Below are 12,975 nucleotides of genomic sequence, written 5' to 3' on the forward strand. Positions count from 1 at the left end.
GCTACGTACTATTATAGGCTTCTAAGGAGCACACTTCCTTTCCCCTCCATGTGTTAGATACCCCATGCATCTCACTTGACTTGCTGCAAGGTAACACACTTGCTTCCACCCAAAGTCATCATACTTATCTTTGCGCGCTACCATGGTCAAGGCACTACATTACCACCCACTGCTGGGACTCCTACTCCAAACGATTTGAGGTCTTGTTGGGACTTCTTACCGGAAGATCCATTGAATGTTGGCGTGTCCAACACCGTAAACATTTCTTGCACTAGAAAGAGGGCCAGATGGAAAGTTGAGGCCTTGATGTTTGTTTTGGAATTTCTACACAACATTCATGACTCATATCACAATCACAACCCCGACATGTTTTTTCTCACGATGTTGATTTTGATGTGTGGGTGGATGTTATAAATGACTTGTCAAGGTACCAATTTGATGGCGAAACCAGAACACCCCTGTTCATTCACACAATTGCCTTTTGGGATTTTGTGACAGGAAGGATGTCCCCTTGGATGACATCACTTTTGGTTTGTTCGCTTTCACATTCGAAGGGCACATCAAGCAATGGTGTCACACATTTCCCACAACCTCTATACACTCTTTTGATCACATGTTCAGAGAATTATGTCGTGATTTCGTTCTTTATGACCGTAAAGCACTTCATCACAAAATTTTAAAATTGCGAAAAGAACTTGACGAATCACTTGAGAACTTTTATGATTGTTTCCTTCATTACTGCTTTGAATTTCCAGAAGATGAAGTAGACTGGAAATTTCTGGAAGGAATATTTCAGTATCTTGTTTACATCTTCGAGAATCAGCACAAGTTACAAAATTCTCACTCTCTCCCAACATACCTCAATGTTGGTGCTGTTGCATCTGACGCAAACGAGGTTGTTGTCCCAAGTGATCCTCTGTCCCCTTCTCATCAAACAGGTCTAGCTCCGCGGGACGAGGTGGGAGAATTTGTGAGCCCATCTGTTAAATTGTCACCATCTCCTCCTACCACACCTACTCTGGATTTTTGCGCAAATTTTGAATGCAAGGCTGATGGTTGTCACGTGGTCTCATCTGCCCAGCCTCTGTTCACTGGTTCCTTTGATCCTCTGTATTTTGGTGTGTTGTGTTCCTCTGTTCTTGAGTCCACATGTGATGTTCATGAGGATCAAGTTATGGACAGAGTTAGTGTTGAACAATCAACCTACGCTATCATTTTTTATGAGTATGTGTGGGAATATGAAAAAGAAGTCGCAGTGAAGGATGATCTCCTTTTGTTCGCACCTCATCCACTTAATCCTGGCATCTTCTTCGATTCTGCCATTACTGATTCCTCTTTTGAAAATCCATATCCAGATGTTTCCAGTCTCGATCATTCACAGAATGTGTGGGATGTCATTTTGTCATTTGATTGCGGAGAGGACAAATCTATCTTCTTGAATCCACTCGATCTCTCATCTTTCGTTTTTGGAAACTCAGAGGGTGAATTTTTTTGTTTTTCTTCACCCCCTCTCTATGATTCGTCAGATCATGAGGACGTCATTGTTCATCTTGACTTTTATGATCTTGGCTATCATGATCTTTTCACTCATTCATTTGATCACGATTCTGATTCACCTGTTGTTGATCTGTTTAAGCCACCAATCTTTGGTGATCCATATTTTGATGAAATGGAAACTCCTCAAGCTGTCGAGGCACTTCAGCCCTAGCTGATGGTTATGTCAGGTTCTTGTAGCCTTGAGGCCAGTTCCACTTTTCGATCAGAAATCTGTTGAATCTGACCATGCTCCTCATCACTCTCCTGTTCACATTGAAAAGCAATCTAATTCACAGTTTTCACATCCTCCACCAGAATCACACGATCATATCGCTTATGCATTGGAGGATTCATATGTAGCAAGCAATGTTGCGAAGCGAAAATTTTCTTCTTTCTTCATGTTGGTTCGTTTGTCATGTTCGAAGGTGTGTACATGCTTGTCATCTACACGCAATGTGGCAGAACACCATGATATGTTTGCAGATTGCCTTTCATGTGCCTTCAAAATTTTCTTCTCTGTGGATGCATTCAAACTTCAAATGATTTGGTTTGCATTGCTTTATATTTCTTGTCTGTTGGTATGCTTGAATATATTTCTTTTTAATCATACTATCACCTACATGGGTCAAACAATGTGTCGATGGCTACATTGGAAATATCACTTCATGTGATTTGGCCCATGCTCTACTTAGTTTAGGAGTGGGAATAATGTTTTCTTTCTTGTTTTGTTTTTCTTACTTTGTTTTGTTTTGTCTTACTTCTTTCCTTTGCTTGTTTTCTTGTGCACACATAGGTTATTTTCCACATGAAATAGTGTTTGGATTCTTAAGACAAGAAGGGTGAAATACAAGAGGACTTATACAGCTAGAAACACTTGTGTATCTGTCTATCCCCTCTCTTTGTAAGATCTTGTGTTCTTCTAGTTGATGATGCCCTGATGGAAAATACATTCTTTTCAGAGTGGATCATGGTGAAATCACGACGCTTGCACTCTTAACTAATACCGCCTACTCTAATCAGTTTTCTAGATTCGGTTAACCCTTGTCAACCCAGTCAAGTAGAGTAAGGAGAGGGGGGAAACCTTAGCAAGTATGTCAAAGGTATATATATATATATATAAACATCCTTCTCTGAAGGGACAACCTCTTCTACTCTCAATAAGTCAAGGTCCCTCTTCCGCCTCTTAAATAAATAAGTGCCTATGCACAGTTCTTTGAAAATGAAAAAAATAAAATAAAGGCAAAAGAAAAGAAAGGCTTTCAGCACAGAGAGGTGAAGTAACTCTACTGGGGTACTGTCCAGGCTCATTGGCAGTAGAGCAATGCTTGTGTTCCTGAAGTGAATCCACTGGGGTACTATCCAGGCCTGTTGGAAGCGGAGAAACACCAGAGATGAAACTAAAACTCTGACAGTTTATATTACTTACGCATCAATATACCCCTCATCCCCAATCGAATCAACTTAATCGACTTGACTTAGTATGTGTGTTGCTAATAAAGAGAATGCTAGAGACTACATATTTAACTCAAGCTAGTGGAGAAGCTATGACAATCGAAGAATCAAACAGTACTTCCAGAAGAGTTAGACTCACTTTACATGAGACAAGGTCCATACAGAGAGCTGGATTTCTACCAGTGCGTTGCCAATGTTGTAGCGGCTACAACCACCATCCAAAATTTTGCCTATGCTTCGTTTTGAGCCTCCCTCCTAAATCAAAGCAGCTCATCTCACATTGGCCCAGATACTTGAGCTTTGATTGAGCTTTATCTTTTGCATTGTGGCTTGTGTTTTCTCACTTGGCTTATTGCATAACCCGCAATCTGGTCCCTTGACTTGGTTTCAAACCAGTTCTAAGCTTGCCTTAGTGAACTGTGCAATCCTTGAGGGAAACCAGCCTTACTCTAAAAAATTGTGCAGTCCAAGATGACAGTGGGCCTTCATCTCCAAAACTATGTAGAGACAGTTGATAGACAACCTTCAGCTGGGAAATTGCGGAGAGCTTGAGAGGCAGCCCAGAGCCACTCATCCCAGAAATTGTGCAGAAGCTTCTTGCTTAGAAGTTGCTCAGTGCATGAGCCAGTGAGTTGCCTAGTCCTTCCCAGAACTACGTAATCTCTCTGGGCCATGCATGGCATATTTTCTCGAAAAATAAAAAAATGAAAAGAGAAAGATCATCCCTAGAAAATAGGGATCTATTTTTAGCATCCTAGAGGAGACACGAGTTATTTTGTAAATTGTCGCTAAGTGTCGCTTTTTATCTTATTTTGGCCTTCACATCATAAACCATAAATTGTTCTAATATATTTAATCGGCGTAGCCAGAGCTCATTTTCACATTCGATCTTGGAGCTCTCGCATTCTCGGGGAGATCAAGGAACCTTCGGTGCGATCATTGTCTCTTTTCCGGGTAATTCTCTCTTTTCTAGCCTTTTGCTGCCTTTTTTGTCGCTTTTGTTTTTTTAGCTTGTGAGAGTGTTGTTTCACTCGTTTTTTTGAATGATCGTTGGTGTTTTAACTTGTTTAATCTTGTATAAGTGTTGTTTTAAGTTTTGCATTGCCTTTCCCAAGCGTTGCATGCATCACCCAGTTTTTGCACTAATGGTTGTTGTCGCGGAGACTCTCTCCACATGCTTCGTTTTCCTTTAGTTTGATTGATTCCTGCACTTGTTTCACTCGCATCAATGACGGATCGTATTTGCATAAAGTGCCCTTTCTAAAGGCCTTTATTAGACACCTTCCATCCTATTGGAATAGGAAATAAGTGTTGCTGCCGGATGCATCATCATTGACTTAGATCTACACCCAACATTGCACTACCCTTCAGATCTGTTCAATTCCTCACTTCCCATGGGAAGATTTGGGCTTCATTAGTCGAGATCTCGTTTTCCCAAGCATGCACTGCACATTTCTAGAGCTTAAGGCCTCGGCCTTGGCTTTTGGAATTGTGCAAAGGTTTCCTAGGCCTGGCTCCAACTGCGCACTGTGTAGTTCCAGGATCCAACACTTAGCCTTGGCCACTGAGACTGCGCAATGCACAGTCTCTCTCAGCTTGTGCCTAGATTGAATCGCGCATTTCTTAGTCCCAATTAGCAAGACCTCGCCACTAACTATTGGGACTACAAAATGTGCAGTTCCAGTTGGCAACCAGTCACCTATGTGAGCCAAGATTGCGTAGTCCCTCCCAACATTTGCCCAATTTATTGCTTGGTCTGATTCTTGAAGTGCTTTTAGTTTCAAGATAATATTTGCATGCCATGAGTGTCCTCTCTGTCTCCAGGTACAATAGTTGTTCAGAAAATATCTAGCAATTACAGGTAACATTTCCCTCAAGAGAGTTGCATCTAAGGATATTGTCAAGAGTAGCACTAGGGAAGAAGTTGAGCAGGGGTCAGTGAATTTGTCAGTTTATGCAGACACTCAGTTGTTCATTGAGAAGGTCAAGAAGTTAACATGGTAGGAAATCAAGGATATCTTTGTAGAGGAATTCAAGGAATACTTAGAGGATTGACAGGTTTACATCAGTATCCACCAGTCAGACTTATACAAGGTTGCATGCAGGTACCCCACCTTCCCATGTGCGAACATCATCCACTAGATTGTCTCACACACAAATCCAGAGACTATGACATTGAGCAGTGCCAATGGGATAGAGCTTGCCACCTTTAGGGTGAAGAAATATCAGCAGATGTATCATTTACCTTATCCGGTGAACCGCATGGACTCACTTTTCTATGCCACCCACAGCTTTGTGAACACCAGATATCTTGTAAAGCGTCGGGTGAAAGAGCCATCGAAGTTCAGAACAACACCCAATCATGTATACAAGACAAAGTCTCTCAAGAAGGCCTGCCAGTTCTTGATCTTCTTTGGATGCCAATTATATGATCAAGAGAGCACATAAACCTTTCCTGAAAATTGGGTGGTTATGTTGGACCAGCTGGTGAGTGATGGAAAGCCATTCAACTAGTCGGATCTATTGGCTCTTCAGTTGAAAGTCCATGTGACTAACGCCTGAAATCCGCCCAAGGATGAGAAAGCAAGATTCTACATGTCCACGTATTTACTTGATGCAATATGTGCCCAACATCAGTTTCCTGGCATGAGTTAGACATGGACACCGAAAGAGATTGTCGTCAACATTTATTGTAAGTTGCTTTCCGAATGCAGCTACCGAGGAGTTATGGCAAGGCTGACTGACCATTTCATCATCCCGTTGTACAAGTTGATCTTTGAGAAGGATCCACCTTGCATGTCCCAAGAAGCGATGGAGGCAATACTTGACATTGCAGATTGGTATGCCTCACCTGGTGGCACCTTCATTAGGATGTTTGGCAGAGAGAAGCCTCCACATGTTCTACCAAGGTATGCCATAGACAAGTTGGTCATGCAAGAGGTCTCATATCACATCTCCACAAGGTTAACAACAAGGCAACATGGGAGGAAGAAGGCACCATGGCCCACTTTTCCTTTGCAAATTGGATTGTACGAGATTAAGAGCTTGAAGGATGAAAATGTCGAAGCTAAGGAAATAGTGAAGTTTGAGTTCGGCACCAAAGACTTCAATCTGTATGATCCCCTGTTGGGTCCCTAGAATACTAGTGATTACCCCATTACTATTGTAGTTGTACCCCTTATTAATATTGCTATGCCCCTATTATCCCCATATTGTTATTACTGTGCCCCATAGAATCCCTCTATTGTTATTTTTGTGGCTTTATATTATTATTGTTAGGTCGGCTGGGTTATGTTGTGACTCATACTCCTATATATAGAAAGGAGATTTTGTCATTTGAATCATCCAAGAATTGTTCATTTATGTAATGTAAAGGAGGTTGCCCCCTTGAAGAGGCTGAATTCTAAGGCGTTGATCTATCTTCTCTATCTTTTTCTTGAGCTGGTTTCATAACATTTGGTATCAGAGCTTTGGATTCTAGGGTTTCATTGCTCCAAACAGGTCATCGTGGCATTTTCGCTAGAAATTTTTTTCTACGATGTTTCAGAAGCTAAAAAAAAAACCCATTTGAGAAGACGTCGCGCTGAATCTCGGATCTGAATTTCAGAGCTTTTCGCGCTATATTTGCGGAGATATGATCTGAGGAAGTTGGTCTTTTTGCAGACTCCTGAATTACATTCCAAACAGGTGACCTGAGGAAAATCGTCATAACTTTCTCTCTGAGCATCGGATTGAAATTTCGTAAAAATCTACAGAAAGAGGACGGACTGTAGTTTCTTGTATATATTTTTCATAGCCAAAGGTTGAAACAGGGACACGTGGCACGTCGTACAAGTTCGCTCTACTGAACTATTCTATAATCAGGTCATTGTGGGAGATTTGAAATAACTCTTCCTTGGAGAATCCAATTGGGATCAGACTGGTGGCATTGGAAAGAGGACACAGAGGGCTACTACAGGTCACAATTTCAGAACTGGATGATCAGAAATTACAAAGATACATCAGAGGCAATATCGAGCTCCTATAAAGTGAAAAAAGATGTGTAGATTTTTTTAAATTTTTACTTAAGCTTGGTTTGAAAAATTATTATGAAGGAATTCAAAGGGCATAGTAGAGCATTGTTATCAGTAACTGATGCCCAGAGGAAAGAAAATGCAAACACCTAGTAAGCAACCTGAAATCAGTAGCATGACTCATAAAGAAGAGGAAGAAATGCTACATGATATATCAAAATTACAAGACCAAGTGCAACAAATGTCAGTCTCACAAAAGCTAACAGAAGCTAAGATAAATGGCATGGAATATAAGATAAAGGGTGTGGAAGCTAAGATGAATGGCATGGAAGCTAAGATGGATGATTGGAAGACAGATTTGAAGACAGACATGGAAGAATTGAAGACAAATATGAATAAGTTGCTACAAGAAATGGTCACTAATGGTGAAAGGGTAGTAAAGGAAACTCATGATGAGAACATAAGAAATGTTAATCATGATTCAATAGACCCTAATGTTGGATCGAAGACCCACCATATTCCAAAAATCGATATGAGGAAGTTTGATGGCAAGGATCCCGCAACATGGATATTACAGATGGAGCAATTTTTTGATCTCAATAATGTGCAAAACACACAAAAGGTACGTATTGCAACTTTATATTTGGAACCAAATCAGTTTGTATGGTATCAATGGCTTTGCTCTCGTAAACAAATTATCACTTGGGAAATTTTAACGGAAGAATTGACAGCACATTATGAGGATACAAAAAGCAACACTTTTTTTAGCCAATTGATAAGTCTCAAACAAAAGGGTTCAATAATGGAGCACATTGAGGAGTTCCAAAAATTGAACATAAGGGTAAAAAATATTCCAGAGGAGCATAGGATTGATGTGTTCATAGGGACTTTAAAGGATAATATCCAACATGATGTTCGCCTTTGGGAACCTGATTCATTAGAGAAGGCATTCAGGTTAGCAAGAAAAATGGAAAGCAAAATTATGGCAACCAGGAAGCACACCACTCACAACTATAAAGATGGAAGTGTTGTTGCCCCTAGTTTTCCACAAAGGTTGACACCACAACAATTGGAAGAAAAAAGAGAAAAAGGGCTTTGTTACAGTTGTGATAGCAAATACACTAAAGGTCATAAGTGTGCTGAGAAGAAATTATTCTACACAGACTGTGAAGAGGAAGAAGAAAAGGAGCAAGAAAGGTCAAAAGAAGAGGATATACTCCAGGAACAAAGCCTAGATAAAGAAGAAATGAATTCGACCATATCTTGTAATGCATTGGCGGGAATTACCACTCCTCAAACCATCAAGATATAAGGACAAATCAAGAAGAAAAAGGTAATAGTGTTGATTGATTCAGGAAGTACCCACAATTGTATTCATTGTAAGGTAGCAAAAGAATTGAATTTCTTCTTATATCCAGCACCAAAGTGTCAAGTAATGGTTGCAAATGGAGGAACAATAAATTGCTCGGGAAAGTGCCATAATATCAAGCTATCCATGGGAGAATATGTATTGACTAGCCCAATGCTTTCCATTCCAATGGGAGGTGCTGATGTTGTACTAGGAGTCCAATGGCTACAATCCTTGGGTACAATAGCTTTTAATTTTCAAGAACTTTTCATGAAATTTTCTGTGGAAGGAAAGGAAGTTGAATTAAGGGGTATTGCAGGGAAACCGGGAAAGATAATCAGCTCTAATGGTATGACAAAGCTTCTAAAAAAGGAATAAAGAGGTGTAATTGCACAATTATGTTCGCTAGATGTTTCCACATTGGAATCATCTATTTCTCCAGATCTCCAAAAAGTCTTGGACAATCAGTCCAAGGTATTTGAGACTCCCAAAGGTCTCCCACCTATTCGTGATCATGATCATGCTATTCATCTGATTCCAGGAAGTGTTCCTCCAAACATCAGGCCGTACAGATATCCCTATGCCCAAAAGAGTGAAATTGAACGTATGGTTGCAGAAATGCTAGAGGCTGGTATAATTCAACCAAGTCAAAGTTCTTTCTCTGCTCCAGTAGTATTGTTGCACAAGAAGGATGGATCATGGCGCATGTGTCCGAATTATAGGGAGCTCAACAAGCTCACTATTAAAGATAAGTTTCCCATTCCTGTCATTGATGAATTACTGGATGAATTGCATGGATCAATTTACTTCACCAAGTTGGATCTTCGTTCAGGATATCATCAAATCAGAATGAAGACTGAAGACATTCCGAAAACAGCATTTAGAACTCATGAGGGTCATTATGAATTTTTGGTCATGCCTTTTGGCCTTACCAATGCACCTTCAACATTTCAAGGTTTGATGAATTCAATTTTCAAACCATTCCTTAGAAAATTTGTGTTAGTATTTTTTGATGATATACTAATCTACAACAAGTCTTGGAAGGATCATGTTGAACATGTTGACAGGGTGCTACAACTATTGGAGGAGAAACAATTATATGCAAAAAGATCCAAATGTTTCTTTGGAGTACAAGAGGTGGAATATCTGGGTCATATTGTATCTCATGAAGGAGTTAAGGTAGACCCTAGCAAAATTAAAGCCATTAAGGAATGGAAAATTCCCACATCCATAAAGCATCTGCAAGGATTTCTCGGGTTGACAGGGTATTATCACAAGTTTGTTAAGAATTATGGGAGAATAGCAGCACCTCTAACAACATTATTGAAGAAAGATGCATTTTCATGGACTCCAGAAGCAACAAAGGCATTCGAACATCTTAAAGAGGCAATGTGCCAAGCATCGGTCTTAGCTACACCGGACTTCACAAAAACCTTTATTGTGGAATGTGATGCTTCAGGAAATGGAATTGGTGCTATTTTAATGCAAGATGAAAGACCCATTGCTTTTGAAAGTCGTCCAATCAAGGGAAAGTTTTTACACAAAGCTATTTATGAGAAGGAAATGTTGGCAATACTCCATGCACTTAAGAAATGGCGACCCTACCTAATGGGAAGACACTTCAAGGTAAAAACGGATCATGATAGCCTTAAATACTTTTTAGAACAAAGATTATCCTCTGAAGATCAACAAAAGTGGGTCACAAAGATGTTGGGTTATGACTTTGAAATCATCTACAAAAAAGGGAAGCAAAATGTGGTGGCAGATGCACTCTCAAGAAAGGATGAGGATGTGGAAGCATTGTTGTGTGCCATTTCTATTATCCAACCAGATTGGATAAACGAAGCAAGGGAGGAATGGAAGAATGACGAAGAAGTGTGGGAACTTATTCGAAAGTTACAACAAGATTCCAGTATGTCTGATACATTTAGCTGGCAAAATGATTCGTTATGGTACAAAGATCGCTTATACCTCTGTAAGAATTCCCAGCTAAAACAAAAGATTCTTATGGAATTGCACACTTCTCCCTTAGGAGGGCACTCAGGATTTTTAAAAACTTACCACAGGGTTAAGAAGGAAATTTTTTGGGATGGCCTTAAATCAGATATTCAAAAGTTTGTGGCGGAATGTTTGGTTTGCCAAAAAAATAAAGTTGAAACAATTAAGACACCGGGTCTATTACAACTTTTATCCATTCCAAACCAACGTTGGGAGGAGGTTTCAATGGATTTTATCACAGGTTTACCCAAGTCTGAGGGAAAGAGTGTCATCATGGTGGTAGTTGACAGACTTACCAAGTATGCACACTTTTGTGCATTATCACATCCATTTAAAGCCAATACAGTTTCTACTGCATTTATGGAAACAATTCAAAAGCTACATGGAAACCCAAAGATTATTGTAAGTGACAGAGATCCCATTTTCACTGGAAATTTTTGGACAGAATTATTTTCTTGTCTTGGTACTCAGTTAGCTCATAGCTCATCTTATCATCCTCAATCTGATGGGCAAACTGAGATAGTAAACAAATGTTTGGAAGGATATCTTTGTTGCTTTGTATCTGATAAACAGACACAATGGGTCAAATGGTTGCCTCTGGCTGAATGGTGGTATAACACTTCCTTCCATACAGCAACAAAAATGACCCCATTTATGGCACTTTATGGGTATCAGCCACCATCCATCACATCATATTTAAGAGAAAATTCTAAGGTTCAAGCAGTGGAACATCACATCGAACATCAACAACAAGTCCTCCAACTCTTAAAGGATAACCTCGTGTTGGCATAGAATAGAATGAAACAACAGGCAGATCAACATCGTAGCGAAAGAAGTTTTGATGTAGGTGATTGGGTATTCCTACGGCTACAACCATATAAGCAAATGTCCCTCAAGCAAGCTAAGAAGGATAATAAATTATCACCAAAGTATTATGGTCCATACAAGGTGTTGCAGAAGATTGGTACTATGGCATACAAATTGGAGCTTCTTGCAGCTTCTCGATTGCACCCAGTTTTCCATGTTTCATGTTTAAAGAAGGTTATAGGCGACAAGCTCCTAGTTCAAACAATATTGCCAGAACTTGACGAGGAAGGAAAAATTATATTGGAACCGGAAGCAGTCACAGAAACAAGAACTCGACAGCTACGAAATCGATCAATTTCGGAGTATCTTATCAAGTGGAAGAACTTATCCGCTGAAGATTCCACATGGGAGGATGAGAATTTTATACAGAAGCATCCAGAACTTCTCAAGCGTTGAGGACAACACTTTTTTGAAGGAGAGGGGCATGTTGGGTCCCTATAATACTAGTGATTACCCCATTACTATTGTATTTGTACCCCTTATTAATATTGCTATGCCCCTATTATCCCCATATTGTTATTACTGTGCCCCATAGAATCCCTCTATTGTTATTTTTGTGGCTTTATATTATTATTGTCAGGTCGGCTGGGTTATATTGTGACTCCTCATACTCCTATATATAGAAAGGAGGTTTTGTCATTTGAATCATCCAAGAATTGTTCATTTATGTAATGTAAAGGAGGTTGCCCCCTCGAAGAGGCTGAATTCTAAGGCGTTGATCTATCTTCTCTATCTTTTTCTTGAGTTGGTTTCATAACATCCCCATAGTATTTGCAAGAACCACGGTGTGAAGGTGTACTACCCATGGATCCACGGGATATTCCACTGGAATGAGGAAGACCCTTGGAGATAACTACAACATGGAAAGATGCTCTACTGGTAGCAACAACACAAGACAAGGGCAAGAGGAAGATTTCCAAGAACCTAGAGGTTGAGAAAAGCTACATGAAAGTAGACCCCATCACCGAGAAAGAAACTTTGGCAGCGAAGGCAAAGAGGGAGCAACGACTAAAGAGAGAAGAGCGAAGGAAGAAAGAGAAGCAAAGGCTGGAGAAAGAAGAACAAAAGTTGTAGGAAACCAAGAAAGAAGTGTAAGGAAGAACATGATTTGAGAAGGAGAGAGAGGGAAGAGAAGTAGAAACTTGAAGAAGAAGAAAGGCAAGGCACGATGATATAACAAACAACACCCATACAGGTTGAGGAGTCAGAACAACCGACAAATGAAGAAGTGGTTGAGAAGATGTAGGATCGAGAGCTTGCTCAACAGATTGAGAAACTGATTGAAGTTATGAACATGGAGTTTGGGTATGAGCCACAGGACCAAGACACTGACCTCATGTTGAGAGCACCAAAGGTCACCTCTCAGTCTCCACCACCTTTAGTGTCAAAACCAGTCCCGAGCGAGAAAGGGGAGGTTGTTCTCCTTGATGATGATCCAGTGATGGATGTCTACAATCTATCATTTGACGAGTTGCAGAAGAAGATTGTACAGGCACAGAGAAATCATTTCTTAGACGATCACGTATCATCTGCATTCATGAAGGAAAGGGTGATAGTTCCAGATGTTAGAAAGCATCCAGTTGCCATGGTTGATGCCACTTTCGCTTATGCAAGAGCCACGAGCTCAAATGTCAAGTTCCTGTTAGTTGAGAATGAACAGATGGGAAAGAAGTTGCAGGCAGCCAGGAAAGAGGCAAAACAATCCAAAGAGCAGAGCGCAGGTTCCACAATGGTAGAGATGAGGAAAGTGATACTCGCTGA

This window comes from Pinus tabuliformis, chromosome 5_2, assembly GCF_031772625.1.
Source record: "Pinus tabuliformis cultivar Carrire ecotype Pingquan chromosome 5_2, CPIR1, whole genome shotgun sequence".
NCBI lineage: Eukaryota > Viridiplantae > Streptophyta > Pinopsida > Pinales > Pinaceae > Pinus > Pinus tabuliformis.